The sequence below is a fragment of the Neofelis nebulosa genome, chromosome 5 (assembly GCF_028018385.1).
Source record: "Neofelis nebulosa isolate mNeoNeb1 chromosome 5, mNeoNeb1.pri, whole genome shotgun sequence".
Taxonomy (NCBI): domain Eukaryota; kingdom Metazoa; phylum Chordata; class Mammalia; order Carnivora; family Felidae; genus Neofelis; species Neofelis nebulosa.
The window spans coordinates 62,241,657-62,257,011 of record NC_080786.1 but is presented as its reverse complement, the minus strand read 5'-3'; the positions used below and the strand labels follow the sequence as shown (position 1 = coordinate 62,257,011).

Sequence of the window (15,355 nt, the reverse complement as noted above, 5' to 3'; positions counted from 1 at the left end):
AAGGAAGTATCAAGAGACACCCAGGTGGATCACATGAGTACCGAACATTCTTCTCTGTGCTTTTTATGTGATGGCAACTCTCTCTCTTCCTGATAATCAGGGTTAGTTACCCTTGAAAAGTCATCTCTTTTCTTGCTGTTGGTCTCTTGACATGACAAGTCCAAAGTGACTAGGCACCAGCAGTTCCCTAGTGGAAGTACTTCCATGTGGGAATCAGGGCCCCTAAACCTACAGATATGTAAAACACAAATTCCCCAAGTCACTTGTAATCACAGTGGTGGGGTCACTCCTATTTCCACTCCTTGCATCCTGGACTCAGGTATTCTATGTAGTGATGACAGAGTACCGTATAATGATCATTGATTTAGGCTATATACTGCATGAATTAGGATGGTGTCCCATCCTCACAGTGGATCATCTCCAAGCTCACTCCTTAACACACTCTTTCATCATTCTATCAGGCCAGCAATGTGGTGCAGTATGTGATACGACCAGTGGATCCAATGGTCATGTGGTCAGTGCCATTCTTCTTTTGCTGTAGTGTCCCTTAGTCTGATGTAATGCATAGGACCCCGTGTTGGTGATGAAACCCTTAGCTAATGGTGCTGGTGGAGGCCTTCAAGCCAAAAAAAATAAATAAATAAATCCATACTTATAATATTTGTTGATTCTGCTCAAGACGAATTGCTGCCCCTTTCAATGTAGAAGAGGTCCAGTATTATCAACTTCCTACCAAAATTGCTCTTCTTGAAACACGGTACCATATAGAGGACTTGGTGTTGGTCTCCACTGATGGCAGTTTGGACATTTGTCGGTGGCAGTCACTAGATCAGTTTCAGGGAAGAAGAGCTCCTGCTTTTGTTTCCATGCAGAACCTCTATTTCTCCCATCAGCTATTCCATTCATGCATCTTTTGTGCAAGAACTGGGGCTGCCAATGGCAGGAGGGGTGATGCCCATTGACTGAGTCATTCTTTCTATTTTGTTGTTTAGGACCTCCACTGTGGCAAATGTCTTCTGAGTAATATTATGTGATACAAAGATCTTCATACTTCATGACCACTCATGTTAATCCATCCCTGTTCCTTTTTCTTATACCTCCCTGTTCGTTTCTTGCCAAACTTTCTCTGTCAGCTTCCAGAATATCCAGTCAATTCAGGTACAAGGCTGTATACATTCTAACTGGGACTACTTATGTTTTCATACAAGGGTGACAAAAGTGGCCAAGTTCACTGCCCAAAGCTCTTCTCATTACGAGAATCTCCTGTTACCACTCCTTTTCAGTACTATCTATTAGTGAAACAGTTTGAGCCAATCCATCCATGAACCTACCTCAGCAGTTTCCCTCCTTCCTCATTGGGTTGTAAGGGACCACCCTCCTCTCACCATGTGGATAGTAGGTATGAACCAAAGAAGAGATGCTTGCACTGCAGGTGTTGGATGCCATGGAGGGCCATGGGTCTGGCCATTTTGCTTATGTAGTTTTCTTGTGCCCTCTGGTTTTTTCATTACAACCCTAAATGTACTACTTCCATCTTAGAATAGACTGTTGCTAGACCCATCCAAATTTATGACTTGGTGATTCTAGAAGAGCCAGTTTGTGGTAGGCAGTTCTAATCACCCCGCTAGTTTATATACCATGACCAGGTATCTACTATGGCCCAATAGTAATCTAGGAACTAGTATCTAAGAGGTATATAATTCTCATTTGCCAATGTCATTGCTTTGCATCAGAACCCCAAGGATCTATATAGTGATATTCTGATTGGGGTTTGTCATAAAATTCATATAGCATCTCTACCCTCCACAGATTTTTCTCATACCATAAGGTCTATAGTGTCATGTGGCCCAACAAGCAGGGCCACTTGCATCATAACTTGTACCTATGCTTCTGTGGAAGCATTTCCTGTTCTGGATTTATTCAAAGCTGTCAAACTTTTGTGTATCCTGGTATTTGAATCAGAGAAGTATTTCCAAATGCGCTACCTCCATAACCCAAAGAGGCTTACAGTTCATTTTACTCCCTTCTTAGTGGTGAGAAGTGTGAGATGCAGTAATTTGTCCTTTACATTGCATAGGAAGTTCTGACACATCCCAGATCCCTGCATCTCAAAGATCTTCACTGATATAGCAGATCTCTGAATCTCCATTAGGTTTATCTCCAACCTGGAATTTATGTGATTTATCAAGATGTCCAACATACTTGCCTCTTCTTGACAATTCCATCTAATTAACATGACAACATCAGTATGTTGGACCAATATGACTTTCTGCAGAATATCTATATGGTTCACGTCCTTCGGGCAATCCTCTTATGGGGGTGGGATAGTGAACATAACCCTGAGGCTATGACTATACATATATTCTGTTGTCTATCTCAAGTGAGTGTGAGATATTCCTGATGTGCATTTCTGTTAAGATTAGAAAACAATGCATTTACCTGATCAATGGCCATATTCCACATACGTAAGTCTTTATTAATCTGCTCTAGCAAAAATATCATATATGGCATATCAGCTACAAGTATGACTACTACCTGGTTGAGTTTCTAATAGTTCATTGTCATCCTCCAAGAACCATCCTTTGCCAAGTCTCTGGACCTGAGCCTACACCATTCACTTGTAAAAAGGTGAAAAAAAAATTTTCGATGACTTACATACACTCTCATCTGTCTCATCAACCTTGGTGTTCATTATAATAATTGTTCCCATTTTGCTTCTGTTATAATTTTGGCTCCTATCATCCCCATTGTTATCAGGGAGTGTAGTTCTATAGAAGTATCTCCTATCATCAGTATGACCTATAGAGGACAGCCACTACTGAGCTCAGCAGTGCTGGTTGCCCTCTGACCTGTGCACTCCTTATCATCTTGGGAAATAGTGTCCTCTGACCTTCCCACAAAATAACATGCCCATTTCTCCTGGCTCATTTTTATTCCTTCTTTCTTGTCTGCTATAGTAGCCTGGTAAAAGTAGCTCGCTTGGCATGGGCCATCCCTATCAACAAACTTCCCAGAGCCACCTTAGCAGCATATTTGTTCCATTTCCCAAGGTCTTGTGCCAGGGTGTTAAGTCCTGTGTAATGGTAGAGCATTCCCATATTAATAAGCTTCAGCTTATCCAACTTTGTATTCCACCTTCTTTAATCCAACATCTTCAGGATCAGTCTTATACCTATGGGTACATGTTGGGTAGGTCTTGCCATGGCTTTGAAATAGACTCTTCCTCCCTTAACAGGCCCCAACTCTTCCCTGGTTGGGTAATGTTGAGACTCAAATTCAGTTGTTGACTTAGAAGATATAGCAGGAGGTAAATGGGCTGTCCTACAAGATAGAGACCTTTGCATTATTTTTAGGCATGGGGAGAGTATTAGACTTGAACATGGAGGGCGGAGGTTCAGGGCGATGTGGGGATTTAAGGTGTTTTAATCCATCATCTCTGATATCCCTATCCCAGGTCTTAGCATCCCACTGCTTACCAACAAGGATCCTGATCTTGGCATTGCAGATCTTCCATGGTTGAAAATTAAATATTTTTTGGAGCTTTGTTATTCTTATAATTAAGTTCTAGGCCTGATTTTCACCTTTTTGTCTAACGACTGCAGGAGCTGACAATATTATGTGTTGCTGAGAAGATCCATTTATTTCCACACTTAGTTTTTAAGTGGTCAATGATCCTAGTGAGTCTTTTATTTCCTTTCTTTCTTGCACCTATTGCTCATATCAATAGGCATACCACTGGATAGTCCTTATAATTACTTTTTTCTCAGTACTTCTCAAATATTTTTTAATATATTCCTTTCTTTCAGTATCTGCAGTAGTTATCTATTACAGCAAATTATCTCTCCGCATTTAGTCGCTTAAAACAGCAATCAACATTTTTTATCTCCCACAGTTTCTTTGGGTCTTGAACTCAGGAATGGCTTGGCTGGGTAATCTCTGGCTTAGGGTTGTCATGAGGTTCGGTTGCATGTCAGCCAGGTCTGTACTCTTGTAAAAGTTTGACTGGAGCTGCAATATTCACTTCTACATGGCTGGCAAATTAATGCTAGCTGTTGGGGTTAGCTGAAGGTTCTCTCTACAGAACTGCTTGGGTATCCTCAGACATGGCAGCTGGCTTTCCTCAGGAAGAGTGGGTTTGAGATACAAGGTAGAAATTTCAGTGCATTATTAACCTAGCCTCAGAAGTCACACACCATCACTGCAGCAATGTTCTATTAGGCATATGGGTCACCTTGACTCAAGGTGAGAGGGAATTGCATGAGAGCATGGATATCAGAACGTGAGGATCATTGGTGACCATTTTAGAGGCTACCTATCACAACACCTTTTTTAAGTTAATTAAGAGTGGACGTTTTAACAGTTGCACTACTCCTGCAAGTCAGGGATCATTGGTGTTCTCTTTATCATTCTTGATGGCATCTTCGAGGCTATTTGGTCAGCAGTGCTCTAGCACCAAAATTCTGTTTTTGAGCCTGGATAGATGATAAATACATAATATCTGTCTATCATCTCTCTCTCTCACCCTTCCTCTAGAATTTGAGGGCTTTCAACCATCTCTTGTACTCTTGTCAAAGCTACCACAATATCCTAACATGTTCCACAGTGCCCTCCTGATTTGAACTCCAGCTACCACTCCACACTCTTTTCTGAACATGTTTCTTCTGATTTACTCCTCTCTAGCATAAATGTCACCTTAACAGACAAGCCATATCTTCCTATCTCATATATTTCCTGTAAGAGGAAATATATTTTCTCCTCTATATTTTCTTTTATAGCACTTGTCCCCATCTGACATTGTATTAGAGATGCATTTATTTACGTGCTAGATGTTTATCTTCCACATTAGATTAAAATTGGGGTTTGTTTTATTCAGTTCTTAATCTTCAGTGCCCCAAACCATGCCTGGTGGGCAGTGGGCACCCAGAACATATTTGTTGAATAGATGAATGAATGGATTACTGACAACTTCTTAGTATTAGCAGATATTGCATTGATGACCTTTGTGAGACGTGTTTGCAGGTTCTGATTGAACCAATGTGAGAAGCCATAGTACTGTATTCTGCTCAGAATTGTCTTCTCTGCGTTAAATTTGGCTTGAATTTTAAGACAAAAGGCAACATTCTGTTTTGTAAGTGGCCTGATTTCCTTTCGCACTAACATCCATTTTGGAGCACTTATTGTGCTGTGAACTTTGCTCTTGCAGAGTCTATTGTTTGGCTTGAACCAACATAGAATCCCTTGGAATAAAAACAAAAGGGATTAAAAGGGATATCATATCACCCCATTTTCCATGGTTTCTTTTCAACTCTTGGCATCTAGATTCTCACGTATTCCCCTGACCAAATCTGATGTGGGGACTTTCAGGCACCTTGTTCTCTCCGTGATCTCTCTGCCTCCCAGCCTTGTTGTTGTTCCTTGGTTTAAACCTTGGTTGTTAGAGGAAATGAAGAGGAGCAAGGTCACCAAAATTAACTTATTCCTTGTAAACTTCTTTGGTAGAATTATTCAGTGAGTGATACATGAGAATCTTAGACTTTCTGTTGCTTTGAAATGTTTAAGTCATCCATGTTCAAATAATATTTAAGTATTTAGGCATAAGTCTCTGTAACAGCGAATCTACAAAGAAGTTATATCAACCTGTGCTTCAGCATTTACCCAAAGTCTTATTTTTGTGTTGCATGCAGCATCTAGGATTTTCTGTAGGAGATTAGTGGCCAACTTCAGAAATTCCTTTTTTTTTCCTAGCCAAACTGTATCCAGCTTTATTAAAGATACTTTTCATAAGTAATCATGGTATTTCAGGCAGGACACAGGCAGATAATCATTAACAGTATACAGCAACTTTCAAGCTCCTTCTTCAATGGACTGCCATAATCAGAAAGCCACTATAAAACCCAATGAAGTCTTCATTTGATGCTCTGAAAAGGGAAAGTTTAGAGTGAGGGTTAGCATTTTGCATTTAGCATGTTGTTTAACAACTTTTCACAAGCCAACCTTGACTTTCAGGAAATGAAATGAAATGAACATGGCAGAATTATCAATCTGAAGATCCACAAGCTAAAAAACGGAACTCTTTTGAGGGATGCATCTCCATGGTGACACTGTAAAGTCCAAATTGCTTGACATACTGGAAGCCATGTTGGGGGGTCAGGTCCCAACAGCTTTCTGGGCTTAAGGGGGTCTAGTCCATGCTGAAGGCAGAGAGGGAGAAGAGAACATAAGAGATGAATTTTAGTTTGTCCACACCACAGGGCATTTGTGTCAACGTGGTTAATGTGTGCCAACATCAACAAATCCCTCCTGAGAACCAGGAGGCAGTTTCTGAAAACTAGAAGGGAAAGGTGTCCCCCCCGCCTGCATCAATCTAGTTTTGGGGATATTCTATTAGCGACATATGCCCTTCCCCCAAAACAACAAAGTGTTCTGTGTGCTAACAACATAGCTTAAAAAAAAAGTAAAAAAAGTATACAATTCTGCATTTGTATAAAACTTGATAAAAAATGGTATTTCAAACTGTGTAGTCACCAGAAGTACAGTTGTCAAAAAATGCACACACTTCACATGGCATCTCCAATACCCCCAGCTTTCTGTGCCTGGTCTCTTTTGGCATCTCTGTTTTCAGCAGGGCCATTCCAATCCTTGCCGGGGTCCACTTTCCCCTTTTTCCCTTTAGGCATCTTCTCTTCCTTCTTTGCAGAGGCCTTTTTAGGTTTGGGTTCTGGCTTGGGGGGAACAGGTTTAGCAGATAACCTTGCGGATCTTCTCTGTGCCTTGTCCTTCACCTTGGCTTTATCTCCTTTGCATCCCCTTCAGCCTTCCTCTTGGGCAGGGTGGCAGTGGTGGTGGCGGGGTGGGGGTAGAGTCCTGTGGCACCGGCTTCAGGGAGTCCAGGGGGTCCTTCTCGCCTCTTCTTCACACTGCTGCAACTTCAGAAGTTTTAAAATTTTACAAAATTTGGCCAAGTGTGGGTCAACACTTCAGTGTCTTCATTTTTATGCATGTGATTAACCGCGCTGTATTACTGGAATATAAACTCCACGAACATAACCCACATAAAACTTTTATTGCTTTGCTTTTCAGTGAAGAAATAATCTACCACCTTAAAAAATATGCTCTTGATTTTAGAACTTTTCACAAAGTGCCTTACTTTCTCTAATCATGGTCATAGATTTTAAGAAGTGTGAGGTTTTCATCTCTGAAAATGTAAGACAATTAGAATTTCCCATCTTCAGAATGCCTGGTGTTAAGGTCTAGACTTACCATCAATTCATGTCTCCACAAGTATTTATTCAGTTGTATTTAATGTCAAGCATTGTTCTTGTCTTGAAGGTATTAGCAGGTGTCTTCATTGGTCTTATACAGAATTTAACAGAGTTGAATGTTGCAGAAGCACCATAACTGTGTGCCATGGGGGCGTACATTCAACATTCAGGGTGACCACTTTGAAGACATAACATTTAATTTGAAATGTGAAGGCTGAATTGAAGTTATCTAGCCTAAGGTGGCAGACAATGTTCCTGGTATAGGAAGCAGCAAATTCAAAAGTGTTGAGGGGATAGAAAACTTGGTATATTTCCATTTTTTAAAAGTGAACTATATGACTAGAGCACTGAATGCTAATAGCAAAGTAGTGTATGATGAGGCCAAAGAGGTTAAAAAGACCCAGACTATGTAGATTCTTGAAGTCTATTTGCTTTTGAATTTAGAACCTGAAAGTCTTGTATTAAATAGGGGAGGACATGATCAGCATTGGATGGAAAAGATTTTCCAGTTGCAGTGTGGAAAATGGGGTTAATAATGACCTTGGAAGACAACTTAGGAGACATTTGAAATATTTCAGGTAAGAAGCAATGGTGACTTGGACTAGGGGGCCTTAATAGTCTCTGGAACAATGGGTTACTCGGGAGATAGAACTCCCAGGACCCATTGATAGATTAGATCTGGAAGTTGAAAGAAGCGTGTAGTCGAGAATGACTGAATGGCTAAATGGTGGGCATACATAGTAACATGAGAACATGAGGCTGGATACAGGGGGGTGTAGTCAGTCATCTACTCCCTGTGATCCCAGAATGCACAAAAATCCCTCTCCCTCAATATCTGCTACTTATTTGAAATTTATAAGATGAAATCCTAAAAGTTGGAAGGATTTTATAGGTAATCTTCCCAAAGTATGTATTCCCACAAAGGTGCTGGGGGATGATTATTCAGTCTCTGTTCCACTTCTGGCAGGACGGAGTTCACTATCACGCTCTAGAGATACTGATGATTATTCATCCCTTCTAAAAGATTTTGCTGCTTGTCCCAGCACTTGGCCGAAAGCCTTGACTATACTGGTAACTGGTAGAACCAACCCACTTAGCACAACAAATTGGGTTAGGTATGAAAATCTGGCTCAAGAGGCTCCAACAAAATCTTGTTGGAAAAATTTGAATTGTAAGACCCAGAAATGACAGAGATGTTGTTGAATCCTGGAATGCTAAGAGAACGTTGAGATGCTCATAGAGTTGTTGTGGCCAGCCAGGACTGCATGCAAGTTGAAATTATGGAGTCACAGAAACCAGAAATTTCAAGGATCAATCCATTCTGCAGAGGGAAGTGTGTAGCAAATTTAAAGAGAGAAAGAAAGGGAAGAGACTCTGTTGGTTCTGGAAAGAAAGAAGCCAAGAGAGGAGATACCTGACACTATTTTGGTTTCTAGGAAGAGTAATTGCATTGCCTGAAGTTGACTTCTATCAGTGTCTCCTTATTCTCTTTCGTTTCAAGAATCTACTTTTCAACAAATAGGCTGGAGTGGGATTTTGTTCATTGCCATCACTTGATGCCTGTCTTAGATAGTCTCCTAAAGAAGGATGTTCTCATTTTTAATAGATCCTCTGGATAGGGGTGCCTGTGTGACTCAGTCCCTTAAGTGTCCAACTTCGGCTCAGGTCATGATCTCACGGTTCGAGCCCCGCGTCGGGCTCTGTGCTGACAGCTCAGAGCCTGGAGCCTGCTTCGGATTCTGTGTGTCTCTCTCTGCCCCTCGCCTGCTCACGCTCTGTCTCTTTCTGTCTCTCAAAAGTAAATAAATGTCAAAAAAAAATCCCGCGGATAGTTTTTTTTTCCCCCTCTACATTGAACTATATCTTTCTTCCTTCAACTTCTGTGGTCCCTGGGAACCATGCTGAGTGAGTCTAATTCCTTCACTGTCCATGCAAGAGAGGGTGCGTCCTCTCCAAGTGTTCTTGTCACAAAAGTCTAATCGTTCCTAACACGATTTGATTTTCAGACCTCTCCCCTATTCTGTCATACTCACCTGGATGCTTTAGGATTTGCCAATCTTTTTAGAAGAAGGGGCCCAGAATTAAATGAAACACTTCATGTATGATTTGACAAGCTCAGAGTAACATAAGGCCATCACTGTCCATTGTAACTTTGCAGTTAAATAATCTCTTTTTGGAAAATTTCTGGATTTGAGTTTTGTTTTGTTTTAGCAAAAACGAGTTTCTAGAAAAAAAATACGATGAGAAAATAATTCCTTTGAATTAAAACATCACTGGTTGGTGAAATAAAAGTGCCCTTTATGTTGGATGGCGGGTAATGACATTTAGCTGTCACCAGCTACTCAAATCTTAGCTTTTGTCTTTCCAATGGGTCAGCTGATACCTCCCTGTCAAAATGAAATGTTACACATTTTGTGAGAGAGGAGAGGATTCCCGAGCCAGAATCCATGCAGCCATTCAGGGAAGTTGGAGAGGGGACTACGCTGCTCAGTCAGTGCAAACACGAAGCGGACTGGGTGAATTCGGAAGAGGGATAATATGAGGAAGGACAGCAAGGGAGAGTTGGAAAGATATATATATATATATCTTTATATATATATAAACCCAATTCAGTTAAGGTTAGCAATTCACTACTGACAAGGAACTCTCAAGGGTTACTTTGAGAGAGCTAGCTGCCTTCTTAAGATTAGTCCAGTGGAGTGGAGAGTAGAGGGAATGCATTTTTTGTATTTCTGGTCATGAGTCGCTGCTATTAATTAAAGATTTTTTAAAAGTCTTTAAAATTCCAGTGACTGGATGTGGATCTATTGGTCTCTGCAGCAACAAACTGATATGCCACCCTCAGTATATCAGATTAGGATACCTTAATATCTGATCCCCACAGCTCCTTATAAAAGAGAGTCACTGATTGATTGTTAAATTTCATTTTCTTTTTGTGTGTGTGGGAAACTAAGAAGCAAATGTGAGAAGCTTTTTTCCATAGTTATAGATGACTCCAGGGGCAGAGCCAGAAATAGACACCCCTTTTTCATACATAGTTCAATTTCCAGCCATGCTGAGCCCTGCCAATTGCAAACTGATCCGGTCTGTGCTGGCAATCTGTCTGCATGCAGTAAGTGATCATGTGCCACGCTTTCTACAGAGAGGCATTAGCGTCGGCATCTGGCAAAGGTTGTCCCTTCTAGGCTGCTGGACTGTGGCTGAAGCTCAAGGAAACACAGGGTTTCTCACTGTCTTTCTGGGTCAGGTTTACTTCGGGGGAGCAGTGCTTTGTCAAAATAAGAAATTAAAGTATACCTTCTCAGGTCTGTCTTAGAAACACTCTCTCCAGAGCTGCAGGTTTCATTCAGCTTTCATAATGTTACAAGGCTTAATCTCAGTAAGGTTATCAGTTCTGTCATGTATTATAAACCCTCCAATCAAGGCAGTGGGAAACAGTGCTTCTATTTAATACCCGGAGAAATGGTGGAAGTCAGCGATTGATATCAACACAATGATGGGAAAAAGTGTCCAGAGGTGCTACTCACATAATCTCATTTTACAACATCTTGAAAATTCAATAGAAAGGACTCCACTAACAATACCATTACACACTACTGATTATTGTTCTCAAATGTTCCTAAAGCCCTAAAAGCATAACTTAACAATAAAAACGCTCTATAAATACATCCCAACAGTGTACGTAACTGTATTTTTTTCCTTTAAAAACAAAAGGACAAGTGTTAGTCACAGTCATATAATTTTACTTTAGGTAGTTTCTTGGCTAAAATTGCATTATCATTTTCTAACTTATAAAATTATAAATAAATGAGCTATTACTTGACATTGGAAAGAATTTCCAAGTAATTTAGAAAAGGTGGAGAATATTGCATGTTGTGTTAACTACACATTTACACGTGATCTTACATGGAGAGACATATTTTGTTTATAATGAGCTCTACATTATTTCTGAAAGCATTTGGGGAGAAAGCAAACCTTCCTTGCAGAAAGCATTTATAATTTTCAAATCCCCTGCTTAAATGTGTCAATAATTCTTGGTTTTATCTTTTGCCCTTAAGGCTTTTGGAATAAGTATACTTTTCAAGTGAGTTAAAATTGTAGGAAGTTACTAGTATATCCTGTCCAAGAAACAAAAAACAAAACAAATAAACAGCTGAGAGCCATACATGCAAAATACGCTCCAGCTCTTGAAAAAGATTTCAAACTGGTTTAGGAAAATATATTTTATGCTTCCTGTTTGTGCTCACACCATGAAATGAGGCGAGAGTACGTAACAGTCTATGTTATTAAGAAAAACACTAATATCATTTCCCTAAAAATATCACATTATTTCATTCTGTAATGGAAAGAACTACCAATTTGGTTTACATATTAATATTTTTGACTTCACAAATTAACACTAAAATATCTGATAAACTTAATTTTTTAGTTTAAGTTTCAATTTAAGTTATTTTAACGCTATTGATAACAGTAAACTATTAAGTTAGGAACATTCTCAAAATGATTTTTAAAACCATTGGGGAGGTCCACGTCCTTTCAAATAATTGATATTTATATCAATACTCACTTTCAAAGTATCATGGAGTTCCTTAACATTTCTTTATTTAAAACATCTAATGCAAATTAAAATTTAATAGCAATTTTAAAATAAAATCTACATATTTTATTTTTAATAATGTTTTAATATATTTTAGGTCATTACATATTATCAATTTCTGTCATTGAGAAATCTGGTGTATTATTAAAATATATCTGAAATATTTTCTTATAGCTGGACTCTAAGGACAGATTTCTAAAACCTGTTTTATACTAAGAATCTGTAATACTACCACCTTACATTTTATTTAAATACCTTCGAAAATGATTATTTTAGGCTATATTCCTAGATGTTAATTTTACATATTCAGTCAGATTTGTTTACAGTTTTTATAAACAACATTTATTGGAGAATGCAAGAAGCACCAGAAGAGAAGTTTTAACTCCCTCAAACATAGTAAAATGATCAAACGTTTGGAATAGAAGCAAATTGTAAAAATGTGTCTTAACTGAGACGCTTTGCCCTAAGGAACCAAGCCTTTGTGTTTGATGATTCTTCCATAAACCTGAGTTTATTTTAAAAAATTGATCCTTTTAATGTAAGAAAGTTGATGGAGAAAGAATTCCACTTACAAGTTTTTCCACTAGACACTATAAAACTCCATCACAGCACCTCACATTTTTGGCATCTGCAGTTGAACCCCACAGTTGAATGTTGCCAGATCTTATTTTGAAAAATTGTGTTGTGTCTACAGAATGCAAATCATCTGAATGGAAATGGAAAGCTTGCTTCGTCCTAGATGCTCCATTTCAGTTGAACGGTGAGAAGACCCAAACTTCAACGAGACATGAAGAAATTTATGGAAAGAAAAGACCAAGAAAAGAGAGGAAAGGATAAGAAAAGGCAAGAGTAAAAGGAAAAAGCAAAGACAGCTAGGTTTGATTTGGAAAGACAGATTCCGTGACATGTTTCTTAGGGCCATTCTACGCAAATAGTGTTGCCTTCCCTGTCGCCATTGCTGGTCCACAGCATATATATATATACTCTCTGTGATCACCCTTATTTGAAATATTTGACAGTTGATTAATTATTCAGTTTCTCATTTTTTCTTTGATGTTTTAATGCCTTTCTCTTTGCTGAAGAAATTAAGTCTGTCACATATCAATAAGGAATGCTTTTCTAAACTTGGTGTTTGTATATTTTAAAAAAGATACTAGAGTATAACTTTTATTAACCTGAAAAATCTAAGTGGGAAAACTTATTAGAGACCTGGATCATCCTTGATGATTCTTAATTAGATAGAGGTTAAATACTGTTTGCTTCTATATACAGTTCTTACAATGCAAAATTATTCTTTACTGTTTTCCATTATATTTCTAGATACTGTACTTACGTAAACTCTCATTTCACACTGGTTTATATTAACACTCTAATGAACTACGTGTTCACTTTACTGAAGGACTAAGTCAATCTGAAAAGTAAAAGCAATAGAGAATTCTATTTATATAAATAGGAGGCTTACGTGAAATTCGATCTTGTATGTGCTTTATCTTTCTCAGGACAATGGTTCAAAATCAGCCTTACAACCAGCAAGAGGAGAGGAGAGTAAAAAACTAAGGAGTTCTAAATAATTCATGGATGTGCATGGAAATAATGTTTCAAAACTGAAGTCAGAAGCAGCTGCTGGGGGAATTTTTTTTTTTTTTTTTAAGTTAGAGTCAACAACAGTCATATTATTTCAGGTTAGCTCACACCATTGTGTGGATTTACAATGCAACATTTGTATGTTTCCACTGGTTTGAGAAAGAAAATTTAGAAGACTTAAAACACACAAACAGCAAATATAAAGAATCCTTTCTAGTTCTCGCAGACGGTCTGATTCAGTAGTAAGAAACACCATTCTGCTTGCAGAATCTACTCTAAAACATGATTCTGTATTTTCAAAAGTAAATCCAAACCTTGGCCAAACCTTTTCGGACAGTAAATCCCTCTTTCACAGCATAAATATAAAAATAAGGCAAGTTATTGTTCCTGGTTTTTTCCACATTGTTTATTTCACAAATGCCCTACTTATCTTGACATAGGTTTAGGATAAGGGTCATTGGAGAGGCTCGACAATAACGGAAAAACCACTTATTATCTGGGTAGGTCATTCACAACTCTAAGATTGAACAATGATGTCGAAGCAAATTATTTATTTTTCAAATTAGGAGTGTGAACATAGCAATGGAAAAAGGAAAGTAATCAAAACTTTTTGAGGCTAAACATTGAAGTAAAACAGGATGTTCTTTTAGATCTCATTTGGAGAGAAGGCAATTGATGACTATATAAGTGGAGTCATTCATCTTCAATTTATTTAAATTGGTTTTCCTCCAGCCCCCTTTGCATGGCAAGAAACTCATGTTCTAGCTCCCTGGACCAACATAAAGATAATATTGATAAATATATATACTGGATTTAGATACAGATGAATCTAAATAACCCTAATATCTCCAGTAAAATAATGGATCATAGTGAGCTAAATGCTTTATGGAAATAAGTCTGTAATATCATAGATTAAACAATACATTCTTGAAAGTTACTTTTATACTAATATTTTAAGATTATTTATGTTAAATACTTTCCTTAAATGATGATGATGTTGACCCTGTAATTAAGTGGGTCCGGGGTGGGGGGGTGGGCATTGGTCATCTTTAACATTCAGGAAAGAACTACTTACTTATTTCATATAACTCAGTGAAAAATTTCAAATTTGTAAATTAATCTCTCTTCCTACCAGTGCATACGTTTGACCCTATTTAAACCCTGAAGTTGTAAGCAGTATATTTTGAGGTTTTTAAAAGATTTTAAACAGACTAGAATAATTTATATTGTTGAACACTAAAATGAATTATAATATTTTAAGTTAGATAGATTTCTTAATTCACATTGCTAGCTAAAGCTCAGATATTGGCTTTGTTTTATCCTGAGCTATGTTCACTCATAAGATTGCAAATAAGAATTATTTGAAACAGAACTCCACATACACACCTGAAGTTGCAATTTTTTCCTTTTTTCCCCCCTTTTAATGATCGTAGGTATCATTTCCTGCTTTTATTTGTTATTAGTTCTGATACCCCAAAACGAATCTCTGTGTACCTGATTCAAATCAAAGCCAGACATTTCATCCGATCTATGACTTCCATTAATCAGCTCTCCCATAACATTACAATTTAAAACAATGCCAACTGCCCCCCTGCAAGTTGTAGTTCATAGACAAAAGCCATCATGCAACACGTGACTTGGCAGTGAAAGCATGGTGGGTGGGGGGATGCGGATTTGATCCTGACTTCATTGGGTGCTTTGCATTTCCGTTTTGATCATCTTGATATTGACCGGCTCTGCATTAACTAGCCTAGGTAGATAATATGTGCACTACACCAATGAACTAGCTTTACTTCTTTTTTGTTTTTCTTTTTACCACGTCCAGGCTTTCTGACCTTCCTTATTTTTCAGTCCTGGGGGTTCTCTCTCAGCTCCGTCTCTGGCAGTTTACGGAGAGCGTGTGCTGTGACGG

At 38.4% G+C, this 15,355-nt stretch overlaps 1 pseudogene; it reads right to left on the bottom strand.

Annotated features, from left to right (window-relative positions):
* Positions 1–6,557: 6,557 nt before the first annotated feature.
* Positions 6,558–8,049, bottom strand: LOC131513128 (non-histone chromosomal protein HMG-17-like; annotated as a pseudogene).
* Positions 8,050–15,355: the final 7,306 nt, after the last annotated feature.